The following is a 17,074-nucleotide window of genomic DNA, read 5'->3' as shown; positions in this document are numbered from 1 at the left end:
AGGAGAAATCAACCACCACCACCCACCCCCACCCCCGACTGCTTTGGGTCACCCTGATTAAAATCTTTGGCTTTTCCAATTCCAGCCACACTAGCCGGCTGTCTATTGCCCACCAGCATTGTGGCAGGCTTTTGCAGCTTGTGCTGCATGGGACCCAAAAGGCAATCGTATATGGAACCACTGTTCCAATCATGATTTGGTGAGAAGACTGCGTTTCCCTTCATCTTTGGACATTATGTATCTTTTCATGGGAAAGACATCCCAAATGACTGAAACCATAGCTCAAGAGTTCATGACATTTAATAAATGCTGATATTTTCTTCCCTGCTCAGTTTCAATCTCTACAACCTCAGGTATGTGTGATATATATTTTCAGCTAAAATAGTAGAATTTTCCTTGGGCTACATAATCATGTTTGATGGGTACCAGCAAGAAATGGGTTTTGGCGAGGAAAACAACTTGCTTCTAAGCCATTCCCCAAAATCAGAAAACTGAGTGGACAACATATGTGTTACTAATAGGCCTGTAAAATCAGCCTGAACTCTAAAAACCCAAGCCATGGCTTTTCCAGCCTCCTCCTTTGAGTGTCAGCCATTCAATGTGCCTGGCCTCCTCTGTTGCTATGAGAGTGAGCTGAGGGGAGGTTATGGATGTGCTGTAATCAGATGGAGAGGTGGAGCCATCTGCTCTAACTTCCCAAATTATTGTTGGCTCAGTAGCTGCAGTTTTGGTTTGGGTCTTTTAACAGTTCATTTAACTGAAGAGGAGGGAGTTGATTCAGAATAGTAGGTCCTTGGTATAGGAGACTTTTCTTTATAGGTTTTCCGATTCCTCTTTTCTAACTGTCGTCCTCTTCTAATTCCTTCTCTACTCTCAAACCCATTCTTTTGTAAATCTCCCTTTTTCTTTTTCTTTTCTTTCTTTCTTGACAAGGAATTGCTACTCCTGCATAGATAGTTACTGAGTCGGTTCTTCCCAGCACTAACTCGAAGATATTTACCACCAACTATCGCTTACTCATGATATTTAACATGCTAGTATGTAGTGTCTTCTGGGATATTCTTGTTGCATTTCAACTGCATCCAGTGACACTGATTCTTACCAAACTATCAACACCACAAATGTGTCCTATTAACACAGGTTTTCTAGAGGTTTTTAAAAAAGGCTGTTGAGCATTATTTGACATCTTTCTTTAATGGGTTACATTCTGGATGAGAAAAGTTTAGGTGGAATCGTTCATTTTTCAGTCCTCAGAATTTGTCTTTCCCTTAGAATTTATTCTCTATTCTTTCTCTCTCTCCTTCTCTGTTTCTCTCTGTCTCTCCCTCCCTCTCTCTTTAAAACTATATTCTCTTTCCCCATGTAAAACCTCTTCACCTCCAGGAAAATGATGGCTGTATTTAAATAAGATCACATGATTCTAACCTGCTCTAAATATTGCCTTATTTTTCAGCCATGCATCTGGATCCCTATACAAAGATATATAGGTATATAACTTTATCCTGGTTTAGTGACATAATTGTACATTAATCTATCTCTCTGCTTTCCTTAATAAATTTATTTTTTTAAAATTGGCTGTTTTCACTTAAAACTTAAGCAGCAAGGGCAACAGACAAAGAAAGAGGCTTGAAATTTGAAAACGCGTATTTAGATGGAAAATAAAGCTTGCTTAGCAGATATCATTCTTTGTTATTAATTTACTGTAGAAAAACATAAGAAAAGTCAATGCTGGAAAAGAAAGTATAGTAAGAACTTCCAAGAGGAAGCGTGTATTGCCAAAAGAAAAACAATGAGTCCTGATCCAAAAAAAAAAGTCCATTATGACACAAACCACTATTTTCTCCCTTCCGATCTTCAGCTTTTCCTCACTTTGCTAAAACACAGCCTCAAAGTCCCACTCATCTCCAGCACATGGGACAGGCAAAGGCAACAGAAGGACATGAACTGGGGGGATGGAGTCTCTTTGGCATTCTTGTGTTCTTTCACATCTTGACTCTCAATCATTCAATCATCTTTGGACAAAGGTCAGCGCTAAATTGTGTGCAGTGTATGGTCAACAATTATTTTCTAGTAGATCTGTTTATTTCATTTCCGATGAATAGTGTCTGCTGCCCCACACATGATCAAAGATAAGAATTCTGATACTTTGGCTGTATGAAGACTTATATATTAGGAATATTAGAAACACGAGACTCACATTTGAATTCTGCCTCTGGCAGTTACCAACTGTGTGACTCAGAGGAGTTAGTAGGATTCTCTTGTCCCCAGTTTTTTGTAAAATATTAGTAACAAACAGTACTCACTTTGTAAGGTTGACTGTGGGGATTAAGGGAGTTGATGACTATTAAAGTTGGAAACTCGAAGTTACTCTGAGTAAAGTGGGCTAGGTAGAAGACAGTAAATGGCAACTGGCATATAGTCTCTGATTTGAAGGGACTGGTGGTGTCTGTGACAAACTTGAGATTTTCTGTCCCTCTAAAGAGGCAGCTGTTCCTATTTGGCTCCAGTGAGTTTTTGCAATGGAAAAAATGCGGACCTGGTGTTGCCAGGTTTTCCGGGAAGCTGGAAATCCGGACTTTTATGTGAAACCTCACAATTTTTAGTTTTTGGCAATTAATTCAAATTTAAAGCACTGTGTAAGCCAAACAAAACACATCTGCAGGCCAAATAAGCGGTGGGAGGCACCCGTTGTGACCTCTGATGTATGTGAACATGTTTGTAACAGAACCTGCCTCAGTATAGATATTCCATAAATATTTGCCTCGTCTTTTCATTGCATGTGATATCGAACATGAGGAAAGAAAAATAACCAATTTGAGCTTCTTAGAAAATCATCAGATTTCTGACTCTTAAGGATCAGATTTATTACTTAAGTCATATATTCATATGTTTAGTCTTATCCACCGTTATGTTAAAATGCTTAACATGGGTAAAGCTTATACTTTGGAGAATTTTATTGGGTCCTGTGACTTTGTAACAGAAGTTTTAATTTTTGTTTGAAAACATATATTTAAAATATAGTGAAGACAATTCCTAATCATCTCAATGGAAACTCACATTTATTTTTCAATTTTTTTAACTTTTTAACTGGCAAATAAAAATTGTTTGTATTTATGGCATACAACATGATGTTTTGAAATCTTGCATTGTGGAATGGCTACATGAAGCATATGTATTACCTCACATACTTATCATTTTTTCTTGTGGAGAAAACATTTAAAATCCACTCTCAGTAATTTTCAAGTATACAATACATTTTTATTAACTATAATCATCATGATGTGCGATAGATCTCTTGGACTTATTCTAACTGAAATTTTGTATTTTGGGGCCAACATCTCCCCAAACCTCCCACTCCCAGCCTCTGATGTTGGCCTGAGTTCCAGTAAGCGAGCAACTCTAGCCTGGATTTTTCTCTTTGTCCTCAGAGGAGCAAGACCCGGTTTTAACTGCTACATCTTCATATTGCTCACTCCTTAAGTAGTTTAACTTACTTTTTAACTGTTACATGCCAACAAAACAGGTTGCTTAATTGGTTTGACCTTTCACAGTATTTTTTAATTTTTCAATCTTAGTTTCATAGTTCCATCTGGCCCTTTAAAACGACATCTGGTTAACTGTACTTAACCAGCTGATCACTGTACAGTTATTTTTAAATGTAATGTATGCTTAAACAGATGTTATTTTTATAGATGTGGATCTAAACTGCACTTGTGTACGTGCTATGTCTGCATAAACCCTTTCTGCAATTCAAATGTTGACACCCAAAATTACAAGCCAGAATGCTTATGAACTCCACTATTATGGTACTGCACTTTTGTGCTGCTTGTAAGGTAAACATCAATTCAGTTCTTTTTTTCTTTCTTCATGGCACATAAATAAAACATAAGCATTTAGTTTATAAAGTGATGAACATTTTGCTGTGTTGGATTTAGCTTTATAAATACAACTGCTGTCAGCAAGAAAAAAGGATTTATTGAATAAATAATAAGAAAGCTAAGGGAAAATGAAAATATATATATTATGCAAAACATGGTGTCTGTCAACAGGTCACAAAGGGGCTTCAGTGCTCTTGGTGTGGCTGTTGGAGATGATTCCATCTCTGGAGTGCTGGCCCTGAAGCATTCTGGACCTCCACCTCACGGTAAGTGTCTTAGATTTAATCTAGGAAGCACGCTATAGAGAATAAATTTATTTTGTAGATCTCTGAATGCTTAATTGTCCAGGGCATAATCAACATTTAGATCAATCACAACATCTTTTTACATGAAAAACATCAAGAACGCATGATAACAAGGAAACCTAAATGGTCATCAATCCTACAGTTTGATTTTAAAGTCTTTTCCAATCAGGAAAAGAAAAGAGAAGAAAATGACAAACAGTTTCTACATAGATTGAAAGGTTTTGCAGTCATGAATGGATCATAACATCGAGTGTACGTCATGTCAGACAGAACACAATCTCACCAACTGAGAGATCTCCAAAAAACATTACAATGGGAAGCGCGCCCATGACAGGAGGATGAATCTTCGCTGAGACAAAGAAAGTGGCCACAGTTGAAAATATTTTACCGAGAACTTTAAAAGTATTCTCAAGGTTAAAAATTGCTGTTATACATAATACCTCAGTAATTGATAGACATCTTCTCTCTCCAGAGTCCATTTTCTGTGAAAAACACCACATAACATCTGTTCATAAACAGTCCTTCTGTGAAAACACTGACACAGGTCTTGAGCTTCCACAGGCTCAATTCCCCTGCCATGTGCAGATGGCATGATGTATTTATACAGCTGAAGCCTGTGTAACATAAGCCCGGCCATATCTCCAGGTAAGACTTCAGGCAAACATGTGCTGCTGTTCTCTAGCCTCACCCCAAGTTGTTCAAGGAGTTCCTTCTGACACAAAGACAAATTGTTTCCCACGAATGTGTGGGATTCGTCAGAAAAATCACCTTCAGCAATCAACATATAACACTACAGAGATAAGGACATTTCTAGTCTTTTAAAAAGATTGCACAGAACACATTAATGAAACACTAATTAGGGTTACAGAGGTATTTGGGAAACTAAATATGACTGTGATCATTGAGTTGCCTTTTTTTTTTTTTGCCTCTGTGCTTAATGTGTGATGTTTAACTGGAATTAATTATTGCAACTAAAAGCAAAAAGTTTGGGGTTAAGGTTTAAATAATTAATGTTCAGGTTTTCAATAATGACCATGAGAGGAAGAATGTCCTTATAATGCAAGAAATTATTTCCCACATAACTTCCTTTGGTTTCTCCCGTTACACGTGAAATGAAATGAAAAGCTCTACAAGGATAGAACTTCTTAACTGAGCATTTGTAGAGAAACACTTAAGAGACTCTCAAACCCTAGTGAGCTTTCTTTGCTTTTCAAATCTGGTTAATCACCAAGATGTTGGTCCTTTGGCATTCTCTAAAATTGTTCTTTCTTAGAGAGAGGACCGATTCCAAGGACAAGCATAGCCTGTTTCTCATGACGTGGAGAAACAGTGACTTTAAGTAAATGCAGGATGCTGGAGTTTCCGAAGGGTTTAGGGGCCCTGAGGAACACCCAAATAAACAGACCAAGGAAGCTATACACATGCATATCTTGGGTTTATTTGTACCTGTCTTTGATTACACAGCTGAAATGCATATGAAAGTCACCATCAGATAAACATATCTATGGTACTATTATATAATATAAACTATTTGTATTTTATTCTTCATGAACACCCCAGGCAAGTTCTTATATTTGACCAGCTGGGGTCAAAAATACTACCCAATGCTTGGAGGTTTTTTTGTTTTATTTTGTTTTGCTTTTTGTTTTTCCCCCAGCTTCAATATCTATTGAAACACAAGAGCTTTCTGGTTTGTGCATTTCAAAGATGTTTTTACAGCACTGATGAACTCTCAACTTACTGAATATCCTTCGTGGCTTATCAGTTCAGGCTACAAAATCATCTTTGGTAAAGATTTGCAACAGGAAAAAATTAGTCATTTGAGAGTAGGATAAACTAAGGACTCTGGAAAAATTCTTCTAGGGAGACAGTTTTGGGAATCTGTGTCTATATCATGGGCAAAACACAGCTCCGTTTGCCCTTTCCTTGTTATCCCTCACTCACACGATAAACCTCATTTGAAACACAGGAAAAATAATCAAAATAAAAATAAAGTTGCGCCTTCAAATCACATGTCAAGACATCTCTTCACTAAATATTGAACTGTATTGTTGTTTGGATGACGCCATGCAGTTAGGAATAACAAAAGAGGCCAAATTCAAATCATGTTTTTCATTTGACATACACTTAGCATGCTATGGTAGCCACAACTTTCCTGGTTTTGGTTATTCATTTCTTTTTATCGATACTTCAGTTTTTTTTTTCTGGAAAACTGAAAGTTGAAGGACATGCATTATGTGCTTACATATTAGTTTTACCTGATATATAAGCACATAATAATGATGGCAGCCTAAATTTTTTGGAAACACTTTTACTATACTCCAAATTTCCATGGTATATTAGGTTCATTGTGTCATATATAATGCTGAAAAAATGGAAATACTATAAATACCCAATAATACAGGACTGATTATTGGTAGGAGAAAATTATGTCATTATGTTAAGTGAAAAAAATAAAATAACAATTGCATATATACTACACAGTCTCAACTAAATATATGACATAGACAAGCATAGAAAAAAGACATGAGAAAAATATGCCATTGTACTAAAAAAACACCCTATTTCTTGATGACAGGCTTATGGATTGGACTATGATTTCATCTTTTTATTTGGATATAGTTTCCAAATGTTTTACACTGAATATATATTAATAATCAGAAAAAATATTATAAAAAGCATACAAGGTACTTTCTCCTAAGAAAAGCATTTGTTAGTCTATTAATAGTTTTGGTGGCTTTGAGCAAGAATATAAGTTGATATGAAGTATACCGAGTTATATTTTTGACAAGATTTTATGAAATTTAGAAAGAGATAGTTTAGGAAAGTCTTCCTCCCCCATAAGGTACCTTTGGAGTCACTGATAATTTGTTGCCTAGATACTTAAATTATGCCCTAGATGATCTCCCTGACTTTATTAACCTCTGCCTCCCTCCCTCCTTTCCTTCCTTCCTTAATAAATATTTATTGATTTCTATCTCTGTTCCAGGTGTTCAGAATGGGAACTGCAATAGAGACATCCTGGTGGAATTTGTAGCCTAGGAAGACAGTCAGTGAACAAGCAAGGAAATGTGCAGTGAACATGCAAATAATATCGTAACTGTGAGGGTGCACCTGAGGAACCATGAACCATGGAGAGCAGGGGCAAGCAGCCCTGCCATATGCAGAGTGAGAGAGAAGCCTTTTATTTGGCAGCGACATTTGTGATGAGACCTGAAAGTGTAGGAGGAAAATAATGGGTTCCGCCCAGTGTGGGAGGATGCTCTAGGGAGTACGCTGGGAGTGTCTCCACGAGACCAGCTTGCCATTCCATCCCAAGAGTGCCTCACACGCAGGAAACACTTAAATATTTACTGAATTGGCTTGATTTGAAAGATATGTCATTTAAGTCTTAAAAACTATAGGACCTAGGCTGACTGAGTTAAATCTTATCAGTCTATAGTTCATCTTATTCCTGCCTCTGAAAACTGCCTGCCTGTCATGAGGTCTATCTTAGAACCAGAGAGACCAACACACTGATCCTAAATTTTGAAGGCTTTCCTCTAGAGATGTAGAGACTTGGGATAGTTAAAAACGCATTCCCCATTTAAATGGAATGAAAGCTTATGTCTTTATTGTGCCTTGATGTCAAGTTGGCAATAAATGTGGATATCAGACTATGCAAAATTATTCCTGAATTCCTGTCACTATCCCCAATCGAAATTCTAAACACTTTAACTCGATGTTCAATGATCAGTTAGGATTGTCCACATACGTGGCTAGCTGCTTATAATTCTTCATGTTTTTCCTCAATGAAAATATTTGGCTTAATCTCAAAATCATCAAAAAGACTAGACGTAGGTTAGTCCAAACCACTCATACTTTTTGTAGCAAGTACTTTCCACCAAGAGGATGCCCACCCAGCTGGAAGAAAGCTGAAAGAGTGAAAGAATTTTTGCCTTGATTGATGCCAGGAATGACTTTGAGTTATTTTTTCCCCACTGGATTGATCAAATCAAGCTTTTCTGCCCTTAAAAATATAAACAGTACTATGTCCCTCAGCGTGATGAGGGCAATGATAGATCTATATGGATGAGGAACATCAGACACTCTCAAATAACATCAAATTTAAGAACCAAGAAAAAAATATACTCTGTGATCATGAGTGATAGCGTCGATTCCGGAGAAGAAGGCCTGGATAAGGAAGGTCAGTGATGATGAATATGTGAAATGATGAACCTTCCACCTCCAATAAAAACAAGAAGCTGATCATGAAACTAGTATTTCCAGTGTCTGGTATTTAAAAATCTATCACAAATAACTATTGCCTTCCAGACACATATAATTGATCCTACTTGTATCAACAGTTAAGTTCCTTTTCAGATTTTTTTTCCATGTTAACTTCTTTTTAACATGGTATTATTTTCCTTAAATGGCATTTCTACTGACAACTGCGCTGAATGCACGGTATAATTATCATGTCTTCAGTTTCTTTTTCTACAGTTCTTTTTAATTACAAAATAATACCCTTCTGAAGAGCGCATCTTTGGTATCTTAACCATCGTTGGGTCAATATAGCAGTGTGTGCTCATTATCAATATATTTTAATTATTTCATTCTTTCTAATGCCACATTTTTTGATTTCCACGAATTGCCAGGTAATTATGTTTGCATCAGGATAAATAATTAACATTCTCTGGAGCAGAACGACCATTACATTCCTTTTTCCTTTTTTATTTTTAGCCCTGGCAACACAATAAATAGACAGGCATTTACCTGGATTAATTAAATGCGGTCTTCTTGGGGGGCAAGAGCAACATTTGGTGATTCAAAAATTGTCTTTTGCTAAGCTCAGAATTTTCCAGAGCCAGAGTTTGTGGCCTCCTAACTCCTCTTTAAACAGAGCAATGCTGCTTTCTTTACATTTCTAAATTATCCTGTGTCCTTCTTCATGCCCTAATTCACCACTCTCCCCGGCCCCCAAAGCAGAGTGTAGGTTGTGGAGACTAAGAGTGCAAAGGCTATTTATATATGTAAAATTATTATATCATTTCCTTATATTATAAATGCATAAAATTATGAAATTATTTTACTATATAAAATTGTTATAGTAGAAAATAAATTCTTCTACAGTAAATTCTACTATATAAGGCAACAAAAACATGAACAATTTCACAAATATTTATTAGCAGAACTTATGCAAGCTCAAAAACAAAGTAACAAAGTAAAATAAGGTAAGGTTCAGCAGGTGATGCTTGAGAGAAAAGCCACGAGCTGGATGAACGGAGCGAAGTGTGCTGTGGCAAAGATTTATGATAACTTTCATTTCTTCATTGTTAATGGGAAAACTGCTTCTTAAAAATTTGGGGATATACATTCCTTGAAGCTGCTCTTTCAAGCTGAGAGGAAAAGTCCTGTGGCATTAGCTGTGTGACCTTCAGACACGTTACTTAATCTCTGTACTGCAGCTTTCTCAACTGTAAACTAGGGCTGATAAGGGTGCCCAAGTACACACTTTTATAATGCCAGGTTTGTAATCCAGTTGTTATTTGAAGAAGGCTTTTAAATTCCTATAGTTCTTTGAGCTTAACATCCCAACATCCTTAATAATTTCTCAAATTATTAATAGAAGCTTCAAAGATTCTAATGGTTTTGGTCATTCTTTCGTCTTTGCTCAATCTTAAAGGTCTCTGATGAACCACGGGACGCAGAAGAGAATGCCATGCCCCAGAAAGCCTGAATCGCACAGAACAAGATGAGAAAACTCCCCTTCCACTTTCATCCAACCATAAAACTTAAACTGTTTTACTTTTAAATTCTCAGTTTCCTGGTTTTATCTTTTTTTCTTCCTCCCTTTGTATTATTTAAAAAGTCTGATAAATGTGTTGCTAATTCTTTTCAATGTTCCTCTATCTGCTGATTACTGGCTATGTGCCAATGATACAGCATTGAAATACCTTTTCTAATTCCCGCCTTTATAACAGTGTTAAACTGGATAAAGCCAAGCGCTTGCTTTTATTTTTGATAAGTCGATATTTCTATATATAAGGAATAAATAGCAAGTAAGTTGGTAAGTCTCCTATTGTGATAAAAAACAGAAGAATGAGATTTTCCTTGTAGAAATGATTATGTGAGAGGAGACAGAAGAAAAACTATTTATTATATTTAAAAGATCATCATAGGGAAGTGGGGGAAATTTACTTTATGCATCTCTGAAATGCTAATCTTAGACTGACTGGTCCAAGTTACAATTATCACAAATATTGTGGAAAAACAAACGTGAACAAAAGGTTGAATGTTATGACTTATCTGGAACTACTCTGCCTAGAACTTAAATAGTAACTAATTATGGTCATCCTTAAATGGTATGACAAATAATAGCACAGTATTTTATACTCTGTACCCTAGACCTGGATAAATAATTTGAAAAGTTTCTAATCTCGATATGTATTTTACTGAATTAATGTTTATGTAGCTTCAGAATCTTACCTGTCCTAAAGCCACATTAATTGAGCCTTTCATAAATCATGTAATAAAATATATCTGTGCACCTACTGAGGACAAAGCAGACAGTTTTGGGAAGAGCTATTGTCATAGAATTCAGACAATATAATTTATTACTTCTACTATCACGTCATATTTTATTGGGCATATGCTACATCTTGCAGATATAAAGAGGTGCATTACATGGTTCAGGTCCAAACATCTGCTCTTCTTTCTATAACCCTGAAAATGATGCCGCCACATCCACTCTTACCATATTGCAATATGTGAAGAAGAGGTTGAAACAAAAACAACTATGATGTAATTTCATGCTCAGTAATATAAAAGGTGTTTCAATTTTCATAGAAAGAGTTTTACACTGGGATGTAGGCAAACTCCAATGTAATGAATTAGATATTGCTGTTCCCTGTATTTCCAGTTTATTCAAATATATTTTTTCAAATATTGATATCTGAGGCAATACATAAAAAAATTTAAATGAGTAGTTTATTACCATTTATACTTTTAAAAGATCCACCCCCCTCAAAATAAAAGCATGTAACAAGGGGGAAATATAAAGAATTACTAAGATTTCAAATATTTCAATCAGCCAACCTGATCCACTGTTTAACACATAGCATGAACCTCAAGAGGTGTCGTTTGGAAATCACTATAATGTAAACAAACATTATAAAACAAGATTAGGCAATATAATATTGATCCTTGCATTTTGTTAAAATCAGAAACTAAGGCAATTCAGGAAAAGTAGATTTTCCATAGATTTTTTAAGTCCTGACAGTAACATTTCTGGAAAAGGCTTTTTTTGTATGAAATCTGTATACAATAAAGAGTATTTAGTAAACATGGCACCCTTCCTTAGAGATGGCTGAAATCCTGTAGCAACATAAAGATTGTCACCGTTTATTTTGTAAAATCATCTTCTGAGCAGCAAGACAGTATTACGTTTTACAAGATCCATCACTAGTGATGGGTATTTATAACCAAATAAAGGATTTAGTTATGGATATCTACAGAGTCAAACTCACTGGCTGAGTAAGTTGACACAAACAAAGGGGAGACTTTACACAAATAAGTTTTAAGCTTTGCATCTTAGAAATAAGATGATTTTGCAGTACTATAAGAAGTGTCACCATGAAGTTGCATTTTAATGGACTCAACTGTTAAAAACAAATTGAATTGAACTTTAATTTACTCTCATTTGTCTGTCACTATTCCCTACGTCATTTTCTCACTTTGCTTTTGACTTCATTTGTAAACTTGAACTTTACTCCTACTTAGAAATAAAAGTTTTAGATACTCCCCAAGAAATAACTCAAACTAAAGATATATTTTGAAACATTTTAGAAAAATCTTTGAAATGATAAAGCATAAAAATTTATTTTCTGCTTTCCAATAATATGAGATTATAAATATAATGATGTTCTTTCATCAAAACTGTCCCAAAAAACAACAAAACCCATAACCAAATCTCCTAGGGGAAAAACAGGCTGAGTTCTGCCTTTAGCCAGAAAGTAGAGAGTAAAAAAATTCTGTCTGAATAAACATTTTTAAAAACGCTTCTTTCTGAACCGGTGGCTATGAGTCAAAGGGAAGCATCAACGTTCAGTAGTCTATATTGACCATTTCTTGGAATTTTTTAAAATTAGAGAATATGTAGTAGCTGACAGCAAATATTAATTTTTAAATATGAAACCCTATGACAAAATTGTTTATACTCTATAGAGACTTAAAGTATTATTATGTTATATTTTCAAATAATAGCATGAAAGCTGTCTGGTACAAAAAAGGCAATGTAGTCCTGTATTTTCCAGGGCTCTCTAACCTATTGAAATAGAGGAAGAATATAGAAAAATGTTTTTCAGGTAAAGAGATATTCAGTGTCAAATATGGTAAAACACGGGCACATTAAAAAATTACAGTTTTATAAAAATTACACCAAGATTCTTCTTCTCTTTATGGGAATGTGTTGTTCATTTTAAACCTTTGCTCTGGTCAAAGTGCAAATTCTGATGTTAGAGGTTCTGGGTTCAAATGTCACCCCCGCTACTCACTAGCTTTAGAAACTCAGGCAAGGTATTTGCTCTCTGAGGATGAATTCTACATCTGCAAAAATGGAGATTACAATCTACAACAGTGGTTCACGAAAAATGACCAGTAGAGTTCCTATGCTATCCTTTTGTCAATATTGTGACTAATATAAAACAATTATTAATCCTAAAGTTCTCACTAAAACATTTTCCTAAAAACAACTGATGAAATATTTCTAATGGGGGGGACAGTGTAGAATATACAAATGATTTTCATCTGTGTCCCAGCTTTGTAACTCACCACCTTTGTGATTTTACAAAGGTCATGATTCCTAAACGGACATTTGGTACCCTATCTGTGAAAAGGAGTTAAGAACATCTGCCTCTAGTTTTTGAGTGAGTTCAGTTTATGTATGTAAATCATAAAACACTCTGCAACTGCTAATAATCACGAAGAAAACTAGCAACTACAACTTTTTCAAAGAAAAGATATCACAATTAAAGGTCGATGAACATTGATGGAGTGAGGCAATTTTTTATGATTTATGTGGGTTTTATCTGTTGGCTTTCCTCATCTCACTGTGGCATTAAACATATTACCTCAAGTAGCTGAAATCAGATTGAATACAATTCATTCTGGTCCACTTGCTGAAACACGCCAATAGGACGTTTTCCAATTTTCTCACATAATATTTCTCTTGTCCTTTGGGGTCATGTGGTAATTTCTGCAGGGAAAATAATCTAACCACTGTGCAACTGATCAAAGTATTCCTACGAATACTGCCTTAGGACAAATGATTTGAACCCTTCCATTATCAAAACATCTGCAAATGTTCCTTTTATGTAAGTGTCAATGAGTGAGCATATGCTGATTGAATTCCCTTCCTCCTCTGAGCACCTGACATACACCTGACATGTACAACCGAATTCACGAAAAATTGATAAATGACATGAACTTTTAGGACTTAGCAAATTTATGTGGTAGGACAATACTCAAATCCTAGAAAGCCAGAAAACATTTTGCAAGGTTTTAAATGTTTTAAATGTAAGTGTGTCTTGGAACTTGGAGTCAATATGCTGGTTCCTAAAATATTACTTTACATAAATATTGCTTTTGCACCTTTTCCAGAATTGTGCATGGTGGTGCATAAACCTTGTCATGATATATATCACCAAGGGTCATTTACATGCAGTTTTAAGTCATCTCAGCTTGATTTTTGTCATGTATTGGCATAATTCATGTTTTTTTAGGCACATAATTTTATTTTAAAAGATTTGTAACTCTTTTTGCTAAATGAACCCTTAGGGAAAAATAGGTAAAATATTTCCTTTGACAGTAATGAAGACACTACAAGTTTCTTCTTTATGTGTGTGTGTATGTGCAAGTGGATGTGCGCACTGCATGTCTCTAACGGAAAATTAAGAGTTAAAAATAGAATATAACGAAAAAATTGGATAATTGGTTAATTTCTGCCATCTTTATTTTTCAAATTGATTGTCACAAGCAAAGTCCTTGTAGGGTGCTTTGCATGTGCATTCTAAACATTACAAATGAATAGATTGGTCCTGGCCCGTTTCATGTGTACATGTTGTGTAAGTGGGATTGCATTGCAGAAATCGAAAGTAAAAATGACAATTTCTTTCTGAAAATCTGAATGTGAAACTATGGTTGCTCACATAATTTTTCAAACGTCAAATAATAATGATTATAAGAAAGTATTTTCAATTAGTGATAGGATAGACAAATGTATGCTTTTTCCACTGGCAGTAGGGTGATTTGGCTGAATTGCTGGTTGGGCATATGCCCTCTTCCTCTCTCTCAATTTGGGTGTTTCCATCTCCCAGCCTAAGTTTTGGAACACTGTGAACCTGTGGCATCATGCAATGATTTTTTTCCATTAAGAGTTTATTAAAATTTTAAAATATTCTCAAATCTAAATGGAATTTATTCCAGAACTTTAGATAATGCAGTCCATATATATACTAAATATACTGAAGGCTCTTTCTCTATTGAAATATATTACAGTATGGCATCTTAACATTCTATTTAGCCTAATGTTAATAATCACAATTCTAGGTTTTCAGCTCCTGTGGTTTTCTTTTCATCGATTTATTACTGTTTATATTTTTCTATATCAAGTTTCTTATTAAATTATAAATGGAAGTATATGTCGATGGCAGTATTCTAAACATATTACTTTGAGTAACAGAAGTGTTTATTTCTTTTAAACTCTAAATGACATACTTTGTACTAGTTAAACGTTCTCCCACAATATAACAAAATATAAATCATCTGTTGGAACCCACATTCTAAAATACAACCAGGTCTATATTCATATTAACTCATGGAAAATTCTTTTCTGCACTGTTTGAGAGAGTATGCTCAGTGTTTTACTATTGTTTATTCTTCAATAACTAATCACCTTTCTTGGTCTTCCAAAAGTTCCTGGCATTTTACTAGTTTACACATTGATTGAATGCCATTCTCAGAATTGCTTTTGGCACCAAGCCCACTGCTGTGATAATCAGCTACAAGATTTATTCCAGCGGAGAAGTGTTATAAACATAAGGATTCATAAGGCACCACACTGAAAATGAATACTGATGCTTTGAGATAGTTGAAAACTTTATGTTCTTTCCACGAGCACTAATGCCAGTCTTTACATTCTTTACTTGTGATCTTTGATTTTGTGGGGAAGCAAAAGGTGAATTCATTGGATTTGATGATTTGATATTTGTATTAACGATTATTAGCCAGTTTTAGCAAATTAAAAATGACAAAGACAAGTGTAGAAAAATCACGAGAGTATTTTGAAAATCACCACCTTTATGGAAATTAAGGAATTAACTACTAAACATGATCTGACACATTTACTGCAATAGGATATATTATTATATTGGTTGATGGGTAAAGAAAAAGTCCAAAAAAGTACAAATGAAGCCAAAAAAATGCAAAGGGAAACTGCTGGCCGGTAAATGCACTGAGCCAGAAAAAGATAACAAGGAGAAATGAAGTGAATGGAAAACAGAATGCATAAGCATTTCTTAAATAAAAGACTCAAAAGCAGAGAAAAATGTAGGTTTAGAGAATGTTGAGCAGAAAAGGTTGCCGAATATTAATCATAAGTAGGGGAAAAGAAAAACAGATGCAGCTGAAATGTTGAAAAGATACAGTAATAAATAAGCTATTCAAATAAAAGTAATTTGTGAGTGCTAAAGACAGATGTTTGGGGGAATTCTGGGGGCTTCAAAAGTGTCATGGAAGAAGATGATAGGGGAAACAAAGTGTCAAAACTACAAGAGTCAAATGCTTCCCACGGTATTCACCCATGAGGTGGGGCCTACTGGTTCATTCAGGGCTCACCTATAACTTTTTCAGGAAAATCTCCCCAGTTTCCCCAGACTAGCGCTCTAAGAGCTCCCTTTAATTTTCTTTTTTAGTACGTATCACCACTTAGAGTTATTACCTGTCCCATTAGATAATTGTCTTCTCCTCAAGGTGAAAACAAACTCCAGAAATTCTGGTAGGACAACTCATTTTTGTAGCTCTAAGCTTACTGCAGTGCCTGGAGGATAGCAAGCATTCAGAAATTTTTTGAATTAAAAAAATAAATAGAGGAATAAGTACATGATTGAAAAAACGGACTAACCACTCCATGTTTGGTAATTCCGCCTCAAGATAGGAATTGGAATAACAGAAAAAGAAAGTAAGGGTCAGGCATAACTTAAAGAAGGGACTCTTATGAAGGGCTTTTGAATATTTGAGAGAGCAGGCAAAAGAAAAAACTTGTGGAAATAGAGCTTTAGGGGCTGTAAACAGTGAATCTAGAAAACAAGGTATATGTGGAATGAAGGCAATAAACATAGAAATTATATCTGAATTACAATTAGATACAAAAAGAGGCCTCCAGTAACACAGGTTACAATGCTTATATGTTTTCAATATTAAAGTCTTGAATGCCAGCTCTAAATATTGAAATCATAAACAGTACAATCATACATTCTTATAATTTAGGATTTTCTCGAGAATACAGTGAATTTTTTTTCACTTAAACTTCAAATGAAATGATAATAGCTCTCATTTATTGAGCACATATTACATGTCAGCTATTGTCTTATCCCTGCACGTATTTTGTTAATCTTCACAATTACCGTATGTGAGAATGACTATTGTTATATAAAATTCTGTTTCTACTTGGTCATTTCTCTCATACTCTTTAACCACCTCCATCCCATAGCCTATCCCCTAGTCCTCTAACACTCTTTTTTTGAATGTTGCTGATGACTTCCATGTGGCCAACTCTTTTTTTTTTCTCATGAAACTCTCTTTATTTTCTTTTTATAATTGCAACTTTTATTTTAGATTCAGGGGGTGCATGTG

The sequence above is a fragment of the Hylobates moloch genome, unplaced genomic scaffold (genome assembly GCF_009828535.3).
Source record: "Hylobates moloch isolate HMO894 unplaced genomic scaffold, HMol_V3 SCAFFOLD_4, whole genome shotgun sequence".
NCBI lineage: Eukaryota > Metazoa > Chordata > Mammalia > Primates > Hylobatidae > Hylobates > Hylobates moloch.
This window is presented reverse-complemented; position numbering follows the sequence as displayed.